This window comes from Plutella xylostella, chromosome 23, assembly GCF_932276165.1.
Source record: "Plutella xylostella chromosome 23, ilPluXylo3.1, whole genome shotgun sequence".
NCBI lineage: Eukaryota > Metazoa > Arthropoda > Insecta > Lepidoptera > Plutellidae > Plutella > Plutella xylostella.
In genome coordinates, this window is record NC_064003.1 from 8,678,139 (window position 1) to 8,692,743 (window position 14,605).

At 40.0% G+C, this 14,605-nt stretch overlaps 1 long non-coding RNA gene across 1 annotated transcript; it reads left to right on the forward strand.

The window, feature by feature from the left end:
* The first annotated feature begins 13,514 nt into the window (after positions 1–13,514).
* LOC125490382 lies at positions 13,515–14,363 on the forward strand. Its single transcript, XR_007267647.1, has 2 exons — positions 13,515–13,776; positions 14,216–14,363. It is a non-coding gene; the product is annotated as an uncharacterized LOC125490382 (long non-coding RNA).
* The last annotated feature ends 242 nt before the right edge of the window (positions 14,364–14,605 follow it).

Sequence of the window (14,605 nt, forward strand, 5' to 3'; positions counted from 1 at the left end):
AAGAAACAATTTGCTAAACTCTGAATACATAATGTAAGATTTTCATCATCATTTGAACGGCTCCGAAGAATACCTACTTATTCACAAAAGTTTGCATGTACAAAGACGTCTCAAGGTGTAATCTAAAGGTAACGAACTCGCAAAAGAAAGTATTAAAAGTTACTTCTGAATTTATAACCCTCATTTCCTCATTTTTACGATTTAAAAAGGAATATAAAAATGGGCAAAAAAGCAAGTATAATGATACGTGAATAAGTATATACTTAAGTACTATTTAAAAGCTAAAGGGGCGAACTTGTGCCTTTGTAAGTTTTTCGGATTGTTATCAACTTGTTACTGTATGAAAAACATGATATCTTTGTCAACCAATTCTTTCGTACTGCTAGGTAATAGTCTCCATGGAACATCCATTTATCCCTTTGTTTTGTTTGGTTTTCAAGTTGTTGCGTCCGTCGCCTTTTAGAAAATAAGTCAGTATTTATGATGCTGGAAGCTGGCCTTAAGAATCCAGTAATTAACCGTTTTGCCGTTTTTGGTGCAGATCGTATTAACCTTATTTGGTTAGGTAGTTTAATTAATACATTTCCAAGCATTTGAGTTTTTTTTATCCCAACAAATCAATCAAACACAGATTAAAGAGAATAACAGACGTGGAAAGTTTTATAAAATAACGTCGATACAGAAGTGTACTTAATATTGTGAAGAAGACTGCAGAGGTGTTGAAGCATCGTAAAGTAGTTTATGTTTCCCCCGGGTGCGCCGGGTGAACCGAGTGAACCGGAGAACCGTCTTAGTCCGGCCGCACATATCAGGTATTGCATTTGTTGTCCTGAGCCGGTAGCATAAATTTTCATCGTGAATGTGAAGTAAAATTACTCGATGAATTTTGTAGGAAAATTTTAGTTCTGTTACCGACCGAAAGGGGAACTGTTCATATTTTCATACGAAATTACTCGATGAATTTTACTTCACACCGTTCACGATGAAAATTGATGCTAAGGGCTCTATTATGTACGGTTATTCGGAACAAATTGCTATCTCTTTAAACCCATGTCTTGTTTTGTTACTTATAAGTTTTTTTCATAATGATAGATCATCCCTCAAGTCTCACAATGTAACTTATATTGATAAATCACAATGATTATTTTAAATTTACAAGTTGTGGGTAATACATGATAAAAAGCGGCCTTATCGCTAAAAGCGATCTCTTTCAACTTACACTATAATTTATTGTTAATAATAATTACATAAGTATTCATGCTTGCACAAAATCAGTTACGTACCTACTGGCTTCGTAAACTATTCCCTTGTGCTTCTCAAAACAGGAGCATACTTAAATTTAGGCGTAGAGCTAATTCCCTAATCTACAGCGGCCGGCCGAGCCCGAGCGTGTATGGGATTTTAGCTTTTCACAATAACATTTAAATTTAATTGTACGCGGATTTTGAACGGAGATATTTTGAGGTGAGTGAATGGAGTATACGGGGTGTTGCAAAGAGGGAATACTAAGCCGATTTTTTTTTCGCGAATTTTGAAATTCTCATTTCAGTTTTGGGCTTAGATATACCATGCTGCACATGTAGGTTTCGGCTTAGTATACCCTTTTTGCAACACCCTGTCTACTTTAGTAGTGTCCGACAGATGAACCGATTCAAATAAGTACTGTATACAGCATAGAATAACTAAGTACTTAGTTATTCTATGGTATACAGATGTCAAAATCTGAAATTGGGAAATAAATTGTTCCAGTTTCATTTGAAGGACAGCAATTTCTTAGTTGTGCCCATTCCCATGGTGTCAGTTATCAGTAAAGTTATATATACAGCATGGTCAGATATACATTAAAATGGTATCGGGAAATTAACTAATTTAAAAAAACCCAGCTGTAAACATACCTTTTGCTAATTTTTGTAACGGAGTATTTTTGTAATAGCTCGACGGGTTTTTATACAAGGACGCTTTAATTATTACTTTATCGCTTTTGAAGTTCCCTTTGAAAGTCAATTAATAAGTTAAACCGCTCTAGTAGGTAATTTCCTGAATATTTTAATAATAGCTTTGGCTTCTAAATTGACTTTGAAACTAGCTAATATTATACAAACTAATGTACCGAAACTTGATGGAACGATTAATTATGACGTCTATAAAACATTGACTTGGATAAGATGTCTGGGAGGATTCGGTTTCGTGCGTGACTGGGGTACCCACGTGTTCCTAACAATCATCGCGATTTCGGACCCTTTTCTGTGCCAATTTACATAGTTAATACCTGTTTTTTGTTGTTATTGTGGTGGTGGTAACTGGTGAGTGTTGTGATTGTCATTAAACCCTTTTTCCCTTCCCGAAATGGAGTTCCACTCAGATCGTCCTCCTGACCCCGACCCGCCAGATCTTTCGCCGGATATAATGCTGACGGATACTCCCCAGGAGACGCGAAAGCGCCCTAGGGATGATATACAACCTTCTCAACAAGGTAAGAGAGTAATATTAAACCCGGACCTCGCGTCTGCAAGCATTCAGACCATTTATACGCACCCGAGTCTCGACGCCACTAAGGTGTACGATGACAGCGACCCTGGACCATTTATCGTCCACGTTTCTCAGGATAGCTCTTCAGGAAGTCCAGCTTCTGGGACCCCGCTTAGGGCTATTAAGTTTGGTCAATTCTTGTACAATCACAAAGTAAATGACATCACCAGAGATGGTGTAAAAATGACAGGTCGTAACCGTGTTACTGTGGAATTTAAGTCTGCAGGAGCGGCCAACGACTTTATCAACCACCCAGCTCTGTCCCCAAACAAGTTTAAGGCAGTTATCCCAACTTACCACATCACTCGTATGGGTGTTGCGAGGAGAGTCCCAGTGGATCTCTCCATGGATGAGTTTGTCGGTTCTTTGGACCTCCCACATGGATGCGGTATTGTTTTGAAAGCTCGCAGATTTAGTCGCAAAGTGATCAGCAATGGAAACGTTTCATATGTCCCTACTCAAAGCGTAGTAATCACTTTCAGGGGACAATTCCTCCCAGAAAAAATTTATTCTTTCCGTGCTGCTGTTGAAGTCGACAGATACACCTACCCAACCATCCAGTGCCATGCTTGCTGCAGGTTTGGCCATGTGAAGGCTAATTGCCGATCAAAGCCTTGCTGCTTCAAGTGTGCCCAACCACACTTGGGTGAGACTTGCGATGCAGACCCTCCCACTTGCATTTACTGCTCAGGAAGCCATGCTTCCACGGATAAGAACAAGCTAGACAAAAATCCATAAAAGTCATTATGTCTCAGGACAGTATTTCGTTTGCTGAAGCCGATGCTCGACTTCCTAAAAGCAAAAAATCATTTGCTGAAGTAGCATCTTCACAACCTAATGGCCCATCTCCTAAAAAATCCTACAAAAAGACTGTGACCACTCAACGCAGGCCTAGGTCTCCTCTTTCTCCTGGCTATGACAGACTTGCCCATCAGGCCATTATCTCATCACCATCTTCCTCACTTCCTAATGGAAGTGCCCTGAATGTGATTACTCCCAATGACAACTTATTGGATAACTTACTTTCATTAGTTGTCAGTCTGCTGTCTAAATTCAGCGACACAATACCGCCCCACGTTGCACTTAAGATTAGAGAACTTTCATCCTTCAGCCAGAATGGCTCTGAACCCGACCCGGGTCCTTCAGTGGAATGCTCAGAGCCTTAAAAGTAAAAAACATGAAGTACTCAACTTAATAGATGACATCAAGCCCGTCATCGTTGCCATCTCTGAGTCATGGCTAGCGCCGGGTTCTCGTTTCCGAGTTCCGGGCTACTCGTGTCTGCGGGATGACAGGGATGACGGGTTTGCTGGGTGCGCTTTACTTGTGAAGCGTTCCCTTACCTTCTCCTCTATCCCTACCCCTCCCCACGGGCAGGAATTTAATGTTGTGGCCCTTAGGGCTTTAGACATTACTTTCGTGTCCGTGTATTTCCCTGATCCCCACCCTTCTCATCTCCCATCTTTTTATAATATAATTTCTTCTCTCCCGCAACCTCTCCTGATCATGGGGGACTTTAATGCCCACCATACCTCATGGGGTTCATACCACACTGACGCTTTTGCAATCGCCCTCTTAGACATGCTTGATACCTTAGATGTTTGTATTTTAAATGACGGGTCTCCTACCCGTCGAGTCCTCCCTCGTCAGAACCCAAAAAGTGCTGTTGATCTCACTTTCTCTTCTCCTCTTCTTTCAACATCAATATTCTGGAGGGTCCTCCCAAATACTTTTGGGAGTGATCATTTTCCCATCTCTATTACTCTTCCTACCAGAACCAGCATTCTTGCTGATACATGTGCCTTCCCAAGGTACATGATAGGCAGGAATGAGTGGTCCAACTTCATCACCTCTGTGGAAGATAAACTCAGTCTGATCCAACCCTGTACTAGAGACAACTTTCTTTGCATCTATGACCAGTTTGAAAAAGCTCTAACATCCTCTGCCAAAAATAGAAAATCGCGTAAAGGCCAAAGAGTCTCGCCTCCTTGGTGGGACTCCGACTGCTCCTTGGCTATTGTCGAACGCAAAAATGCAGAGGATGTTTACATTGCTAATATGAGCATGGACAACTTCATCAACTACAAAAGGATAGCGGCACGTACCAAACGGCTTCTTAAGAAAAAAAAGAAACAGGGCTGGATCAGATTTTGTGAAAACCTTTCACCTAGGTCTCCCCCTTCTCTGGTGTGGAGATACATTCGCCGATATCGCGGTTCCCTTAACGTCGAAGATATCTTGAGCAATGATCCCTCTCTATGGCTAGAAGGGTTCAGCGATAAACTGGCTCCACCTTATGTCCCACACTCCAGTGCTCTCCGTCCCCCACCAGCTCTCTTACCATCTTCAGACAGATTGGATTCTCCATTTTCTATGGATGAACTCCAATCTGCTTTATCTGGTTTAACTGATTCATCTCCAGGTATTGATGGCATCCCATACTCTTTCCTTTCAAAATCAAGCCTCAAGGTCAAGCAGGCCTACTTGGAGCTGATAAACTACTTCCTTGAGTACGGAGTTACTCCATGCTCTTGGAGTAAGCAAATAGTTGTTCCCATATTGAAGGCCGGAAAAGACCCCCGTGATCCTAACTCCCGACGTCCTATCGCCCTCTCCTCTGCTTTGGCGAAAATCTTAGAGCACTTAATTAAATGCAGGCTCGAATGGCTAATTGAGAATAGAGGAATCCTAGCCAAAACCCAGTTTGGGTTTAGGAAAGGGATGAGTACTCTAGACAGCCTTGCAATACTTACAACAGATATTCACATCATTTTTTTTTTTTTTTTAATATCTCATGTGTAAATTACCCTTGAAAATTGTATTTTTTTAGAATTAAGTTAGAATTAAGTCCCCATTGTAATTTCAAATATGACAGCATGTTGTGAATGAATAAATAAATGAAATGAAACATCGCATTCAAGAGGAAAGAATACCTTGTGGGTGTCTTCCTTGACATAGCGTCTGCCTATGATAATGTACTTCTTCCTGTGCTCAGGCAGAAAATGCGCCAGCTGAGCATTCCAGTGAAGCTTACCCGTCTGGTTTGCAGCCTATTCATGGAGAGATCCATCTACATAAAATCCCCTACCACTTCCCTTGATTCCCCAAAATTTGTTTGGAAAGGCCTCCCCCAGGGATCGGTCTTAAGTCCCCTCCTTTACAGTCTGTATACTTACGATCTAGATAAATCCGTTGACTGCTTCTGCGACATTCTACAGTACGCTGACGACTTGGCCCTCTATTATGCTTCTCCCTCGTTAGCGGAGACAAATGTCCAGCTGAACCTGGCTCTTAGGTACCTCACGGATTGGCTGGATAGACATGGGTTATCTCTTTCTCCCACTAAATGCACAGCAGTGATTTTCACTAGAAAAAGAAACATCCCAGATCTGGATGTTGTTATTGGAGAGCATTCAATCACTGTGTCAAATAAAGTTAAATTTTTGGGTGTGATTCTGGATTCCAGGCTGTCGGGTAGCCATCACATGAACTACGTGGCTCAGAAGTGCGAGAGGGGTGTCAACGTCCTCAGGTCACTGTCGGGTGTCTGGTGGGGCGCACATCCATACTCCCAGAAGCTACTGTACAACGCCATTGTTCGAAGCCACTTTGACTATGCCTCATTTATCCTGGACCCCTGTAACAAGGCTGCATTAGAAAAAATTGATAAGGTTCAGTACAAGTGTCTTCGAATAGTGTCCGGTGCAATGAAATCTACCCCCACCAATGCCCTTCAGGTTGAGTGTGTCGACCCCCCTCTCTCGCTGCGGAGACAGTACTTGTGTGACCGGTTTTTCCTCAGGATCTGGCAATCAGAGTCTCACCCTCTATTGTCCAAGCTCGATACCCTTAAACGGTTATGTCATGCTCAAGAAACCCATGGCCTTTCCTTCCTTCTCAAATCATTCATTTTTGCTTCCAACCTTCCTCATCCTTCAATTAAATTTAAAATGAACCCTCTGTTTAGTGTCCCTTATGATGCCCTGGTTTTTCAGCCCAATGTTGTTATGGACATGGGCATTGTGAAAAAAGGCTCCAGGGGCCGAGAAAACATTGACTCATAAACTCCAGTCAGAGTGGCCTGGTTGGCTCCCAGTCTTCACAGATGCCTCCAAATTTACAGATAAGAGCAATGTTGGTCTAGCTGTCTGGCTTCCTAAGTATAAAATTACTCTTAATTTCAAACTCTGGGGAGATCTGTCAACTGTCAAGTGCAAGCAACATCAGTGCTGCTTTTATTTGATTAAAAAAGTGTTAAATGGAACTGTAAAGTGATAAAAACAACTTAAATAGTTAAAGTTACCTGTGTAGTGCTATGGAAAGTGTTATCCCAACATAATATCCACAAATACTACAGATAAACAGTGATCAAAATAGACCAGTGACATTTACAAACTGACAATTATTTTTCTACCCTCAAAAATTTATAAGTTAGGGTTGCCAGCAATTAATAATTCCTACCAATCCAGTAGATTTACTGGGGGGTCCTGATCATGCCTCCACCCAAAGTACTTCTACAGACAGCAATAAAATGACCACTGAACCTCAAAAGAAGAAGATGATACAACAAATATTTCATCCCAGCCTATTTGTTAAAGAAAGTGTGAACTCTGAAATCATGGAAGATGAAATTAACGATGAATCATCTGAACATCCCCAGTGGCAAAGGGTACCCGTACTTAGGACCAATAAAAAAAGGAAGTTTGCGGAATCCCCATCCCCACCAGCAAATACAAGCAATAGATATTTAACTCTACCACTAGATGCCGCGGAAGGCGAACTACCAAAACGTGAGAATAAGCCACCTCCTTTGCTACTATATGGAGTGGAAGATGTCAATAAACTTGTCAGTACCATAGAAAGTGTTTTGAAAAAAACAGACTATGCAATAAAAATTGTATCAAAAAATCAACTGCGTGTCACCTGCAACTCTATTGATGCTTATAAAACATTGATGGTCCTTGTGAGAGAGCAAAATATGATTGGACATACTTTTACACCCAAAGCGGAGAGATGCTATCGCATAGTTATTAAAAATCTTCATCACACCACACCAATAGAAGCTATAAAAGAAGCAATAGAAAACACAGGAAATATAGTCAGGGGAGAGATCATCAACGCTCGGGTTGGTCCAAATAAAAGACCATCGACCACCTTCTTTGTTAACCTGGAACCCAGCACGAAGAACAAAGAAGTAAAGAATATTAAGTAGATCTTTCACACCGCAGTCAAGATTGAAGACCCCATAAAACGCAGTACTGTGGTGCAATGCATGAGATGCCAGCAATATGGACACACAAAAAACAACTGCCTCAAGCCATACCGTTGCGTTAGATGTGCTGAATCCCACAAAACTAGTGACTGTCCAAATAAAGACAAGAATACTCCAGCAAAATGTTAGGGTTGCCAGCAATTAATAATTCCTACCAATCCAGTAGATTTACTGGGGGGTCCTGATCATGCCTCCACCCAAAGTACTTCTACAGACAGCAATAAAATGACCACTGAACCTCAAAAGAAGAAGATGATACAACAAATATTTCATCCCAGCCTATTTGTTAAAGAAAGTGTGAACTCTGAAATCATGGAAGATGAAATTAACGATGAATCATCTGAACATCCCCAGTGGCAAAGGGTACCCGTACTTAGGACCAATAAAAAAAGGAAGTTTGCGGAATCCCCATCCCCACCAGCAAATACAAGCAATAGATATTTAACTCTACCACTAGATGCCGCGGAAGGCGAACTACCAAAACGTGAGAATAAGCCACCTCCTTTGCTACTATATGGAGTGGAAGATGTCAATAAACTTGTCAGTACCATAGAAAGTGTTTTGAAAAAAACAGACTATGCAATAAAAATTGTATCAAAAAATCAACTGCGTGTCACCTGCAACTCTATTGATGCTTATAAAACATTGATGGTCCTTGTGAGAGAGCAAAATATGATTGGACATACTTTTACACCCAAAGCGGAGAGATGCTATCGCATAGTTATTAAAAATCTTCATCACACCACACCAATAGAAGCTATAAAAGAAGCAATAGAAAACACAGGAAATATAGTCAGGGGAGAGATCATCAACGCTCGGGTTGGTCCAAATAAAAGACCATCGACCACCTTCTTTGTTAACCTGGAACCCAGCACGAAGAACAAAGAAGTAAAGAATATTAAGTAGATCTTTCACACCGCAGTCAAGATTGAAGACCCCATAAAACGCAGTACTGTGGTGCAATGCATGAGATGCCAGCAATATGGACACACAAAAAACAACTGCCTCAAGCCATACCGTTGCGTTAGATGTGCTGAATCCCACAAAACTAGTGACTGTCCAAATAAAGACAAGAATACTCCAGCAAAATGTGCTCTCTGTTTGGGAACTCATCCTGCAAACTACAAAGGCTGTGAGGTTTATCAACAAATCCAGAAACGCAAGGCAACCCGAGCAAAAACTGTGCCAATTTACCAGCAAAGTACGAGTAATAATGACAAAAAAGTAGAGGAACAAGTACTAAATATTGAACTAAGTCCTAAACCGGGAAATACTAAAACATTCGCTGAAGCCACCAAAGGAAAAGAAACCAACAAACCAAATGAGACTGAGCCAATAATAATCATGCAAAAACTTCTAATAGAGCAAACAAAGAAAATGGATATACTCCTGGAACAAATAACGTCCCTCGTTGGGCTTATGTCAACGCTAATAACTAAATTTATAAAATGAATACTCTCAAGATCGCCACCTGGAACATAGATGGTTTGTCTGCGAAGATCAAAGAAGCTGAAGTCCTAATAAATGAACACAAACTAGATATTCTTCTAATATCAGAAACGCACTTAACTAATAAAAATCAAATAAGAATTCCTAACTATAATATCTATACGACTAATCATCCAGATGGGACTGCTCATGGAGGAACAGCTGTGATCATAAGATCATCTATAAGTCATCATGAACTCCCACATTTTCGAAGCCATCATATTCAAGCCACTACTATTTCTGTACAGGACAAAAATGGAAACTTTAATGTATCATCTGTGTATTGCCAACCAAAGCCAAAAATCAACAAAGATATGTTCTCACAATTCTTCCAGACGCTTGGCAAGCGGTTCATAGCTGGGGGTGACTGGAACGCCAAACATATACACTGGGGCTCTAGATTAACTACCACACGAGGAAAAGAATTGAAAGCATGTCTAGATATGAAACATCTGGTTACACTTTCTACAGCTGAACCAACCCACTGGCCGGGAGTTCCTAAAAAGCTGCCAGATACCATTGACTTCTTTATAACGACAGGGCTATCGAGACTAAACTTTCAAATTGAATCATGCCTGGACGGCTCGTCAAATCATGTTCCAGTTATACTAACAATGAGTGCACTTGTCATGCATAGAGAAAACCGAAATTATATCTATAACAAACACACTGACTGGAACTCCTTTCGGGACTTAGTGGAAACAAAGCTCGACCTAAAAATCTGTCTTAAAACACCTGACGACATTGAAGACGCCGCCTTGAATTTTTTCCATATAATTAGAATAGAATAGAATAGAATACTCTTTATTTTGCACCATTAAAAACACATTACAATTCACAACTTATATACATAACATAGTACAAAAAAGGCGGCCTTATTGCTTAAAGCAATCTCTACCAGACAACCTTTGGATGGAAGAGACAATTTTAACATAATTAATGGGAGTAGAGGTGCAAGGTATACTACTTAAACTGTACATACTATATAAATAAATAAAACAACACAATACAAAATATATATATATATATATATATCTTTACCTATAATAAACTTACATATTATATATTACATAAACTCGTTTACATAAATACATAAATAAATACTAACAACTTATATTTATAATCAACTGTTCAGTGAATTCAAATAGTGTAACCTGACCCTATCTTTGAATGAGGCAACAGAAGGTGCTCGTCGTACTTCCTCGGGAAGAGCGTTCCAGAGTACCACAGCTTTGACAGTGAAGGAGTGGCTGTAAAAGTCAGTCTTGTGCGGTGGCACTTGTAGCCTCAGATTGTAGGCAGACCGGAGTGTTCGGTTGTGCGAGCTATCCCGAAACTGAAATCGCTCTTTTAAGTAGGGTGGCGACGCTGGGTTAAACAGTATGTTGTACAGAATCGACAAGATATGAGCATTCCGTCGAAGGCGAATAGGGAGCCACTTGAGTTTTGAGCGGAACTCTGACACATGGTCATATTTCCTCAAACCAAATATGAACCGTATACAGAAATTTTGAAGTCTCTCAAGCTTCAATTTTCAAGCTTATAATTCAAGAAGCTTGCTGGATGTGTACACCATATCATGTAACGACACAGAAAAATAAACCTGTTCCACAAGAAATCAGAGCTAAGATTTTAGAAAAAAGAAAGCTGCGCCGTATTTGGCAAACAAGTCGCCATCCAGCAGACAAATCTAAATTAAATAAAGCTATTGTTGAATTAAAACAAATTATTCAGAACTGCTCAAATGAACTGCTACAAACTCAACTTGAAGGACTAAGTGCAACTAAATCCACTAACTATTCTCTCTGGAAAGTAACTAAACAACATGACCGCCCCCAAAAATCTAAACCGCCACTAAAACATTCTACACTTGGATGGGTGAGAAGTAGTCAAGAAAAAGCTGAAGCCTTTGCAAAGCACCTTGCCTTGGTCTTCACGCCAAATGCAGCATCTTCAGATTCAGAGGATAAAGATATAAACCTAGTGATGAGTCAAGACTTCCAGCTTGACATGCCGCTGAAACACACAAGCCCAAAGGAAATAGCTCAGCAAATATACAGACTGGAAAATGGAAAATCTCCTGGCTTTGACAAAATTGATAAGAAAATATTGACAGAACTACCCCGAAAAGGAATAATTTACCTTACAGCCTTGTTCAATGCTGTTATCCGAACTGGATATTTCCCATCTGTTTGGAAGATAGCTGAAATCACAATGATACACAAAGACGGCAAACCTCCAAATGAGATTACATCATACAGACCAATCAGTCTCCTACCAGTGGTATCAAAACTTTTTGAAAAAGTAATCCTGCGAAGGATAACTCCTGTACTTACTGAACGATCAGTGATACCCAAGCACCAGTTTGGCTTCAGAAAACAGCATGCTACTACTGAGCAAGTCCACAGAGTCTGTAGTACCATCAGATGTGCTCTTGAAGAAAAAGAATACTGTGCAGCAGCTTTTCTTGACGTCCAGCAGGCGTTTGATCGAGTATGGCACACTGGACTGCTGTGTAAGATAAAAATGCTCCTGCCGCACTCATTCTTCCACATTATAAAATCTTACATTGAGGATAGAATTTTCTACGTAAAGGAAGAAGACAGTATGTCCCAGTTTTATGAGATAAATGCGGGAGTTCCCCAAGGATCTGTGCTTGGCCCAATACTTTACTCAATATTTACATCAGATCTCCCTCAAAGTAAAGGTGTTACGACAGCAACGTATGCGGATGATACGGCAATTCTGGCAAGTGATAAAATCCCTGAAAAGGCTTCACTTAATCTGCAAGAAAGTCTGAATGATATTCACAAGTGGCTTGAAAAGTGGCGAATTAGAGCTAGTGCAACAAAATCAGTGCAGATTACATTCACACTACGCAAGGGAAACTGTCCTCCTGTAAAACTTGGAGAAACGGAGCTACCACACCATGACACAGTTAAATATCTCGGAATGCATCTTGATCGTAGACTAACCTGGCAGAAACACCTGAAGACTAAGAGAGACGAAATCAATCTGAAATATAGGAATCTGAATTGGCTTCTTGGAAGAAACTCTAGGCTCTCAGTGGAAAACAAATTGCTTGTCTATAAAACAGTGCTAAAACCTGTATGGTCGTATGGAATCCAGCTCTGGGGTAGCGCAGCCATCTCCAATGTAAACATCATTCAGAGGGTACAGAATGCCATCTTGAGGGCAATTGGCAAGGCACCCTGGTTTATAAGGATCAGCGAACTACATGAGCACTTGGGGATACCTACAGTAGCTGAAGAAATTCGCACTCAGGCTGGATCTTATAGAAATCGTCTCTGTAACCACCCGAACGAACTAGCTGCTCAGCTGACCACACCAAACTTCCAGCGTCGTTTGAAGAGAAGGGAACCTATGGAGCTAGCACACTCCTAGCGATGAAATAAAGAGGGGTCCCCACTGGGGGACTCTTTTCAATGCCACTATTAATATTATATTTAAGAAGCTAAATATTTTGCCACTTCCATGTATTTACATCCAAGAGATTTGTTTATTTGTTAAACAGCACCCGGAAATATTTAAAACCAAAAAGGAAATGAACAGTCGTACTGGTGAACGATATAAACATAAATTACACTTTCCTACCTCTAAATTAGAATTGTATAAAAACAATGTATACTGTATGTGCATACGAGTGTATAATAAGTTGCCTGATGAATTAAAAACTTTAAAAATTGAAATATTCAAAAGTAAATTAGAAAAATATTTAATTTCCAATTGTTTTTACTCAATTAATGAATTTTTTAATGAATAATTAATGATTTGATATTTTTGTATATATTATTCTCGTGATAATTACCTACTGTAATAGTTTTTTAATAGAATAAGATAATTATTGTAAATATTTGTACGCCCATAGGGCTGAATTTGATGGATCCAACTATGTATATAACACCTTTTCATGTACCCAAATTCTGGAACAAATAAATGATTTTACTTTACTTTTACTTTACTTCACTAAACTTAGAAGAAATCTGCTCATAGTTCTGGGACTGATTGCAGATACAATGGAAAATGAAAAAAAAAAAAAAAAAAAAATTTCAAACTCCCCCCCGAATCCTCAGTCTTCACGGGCGAGGCTACCGCTATTCTGAAGGCACTTCTGTACACTGAGTCTCACAAACTCAACAAAACTATTATTCTATCAGACTCTTCTAGCTGCTTACATTCAATTATTTCATTTCCTTTGAAATCAAAATCTAAATTCCCTATCATTCTTCAAATTAGACAAACTCTCTTCCGTTGCAAGACTCAGGGTATAGAGGTGGCTATTGCCTGGATACCTGGCCACAGTGGCATCATTGGTAATGAGTGTGCAGATTCCTTCGCTAAGGATGCCATTAGCTTGGGCCTGGATACTCATTACCATAATTTTGCCCACGACCTTGCCTCGCTCGCAGGACCGAGGCTTGATAATTCCTGGAAGGAGTACTGGGAAGCTTCCAGGAATATTAAAGGTAAGTATTACTCCTTAATCCAACCACATATTCCCAAAAGGCCATGGTTTTTTAGAGCAAGACTCCTAGATAAAACCTCCACCTCGACAATCTGCAGACTCCGTCTTGGTCATGCGTGCACGCCTGTGCACTTGGCTAGGATTCGGGTGCGTGATAGTTCGGTTTGTGACTGCGGCACCAGCGAAGGATCTGTCGACCACCTTTTCTTTGAGTGTCCTAACCTTCAAACCTCCATCTATGATTTCCTCCCTCCCTCTATCCCAAGACCTGTAAATATCAATTACCTACTAACACTTGTACATACCCCAATCGCTAACATCCTGTATAAATTCTTCAAAACTAACAATATTAAACTATAAATTTGTTTGTGTTCATTATAATATACTAACCCTCTGTTTGTGATGTCCCTGTATAAATTGTGTCCGTCTGTTTGTTTCAGGTATTAACCTTGTAAATATCTTTAAATCTCCACCGTAAAGACAGCAATTTACATAGTGTGTACCTTAACACAATCGTTTTTTGGCCGAATTTGCTGTGTTAGTCACACACGGCATACAGCCACAAACAAAGATTGATTGATTGATTGATGTCTGGGAGAAAAGAGAGGAATATTTATTTGACGCACTAAAAACGAACTAATTACTTTGTGAAACTTACACTCAGCAGTACTCTGAAAATAATTTAACATACGATTTATAATTAAAAATACAGTCTGTATTAAGTATAAAGAGCGCTGTCACACTAGGCGACTATTTGTATTTGTATGCAGATTGCAGACATGAATGGCACGAGTATACGGGCCTAGTACGTGAGCGTAGTAATATCCAGT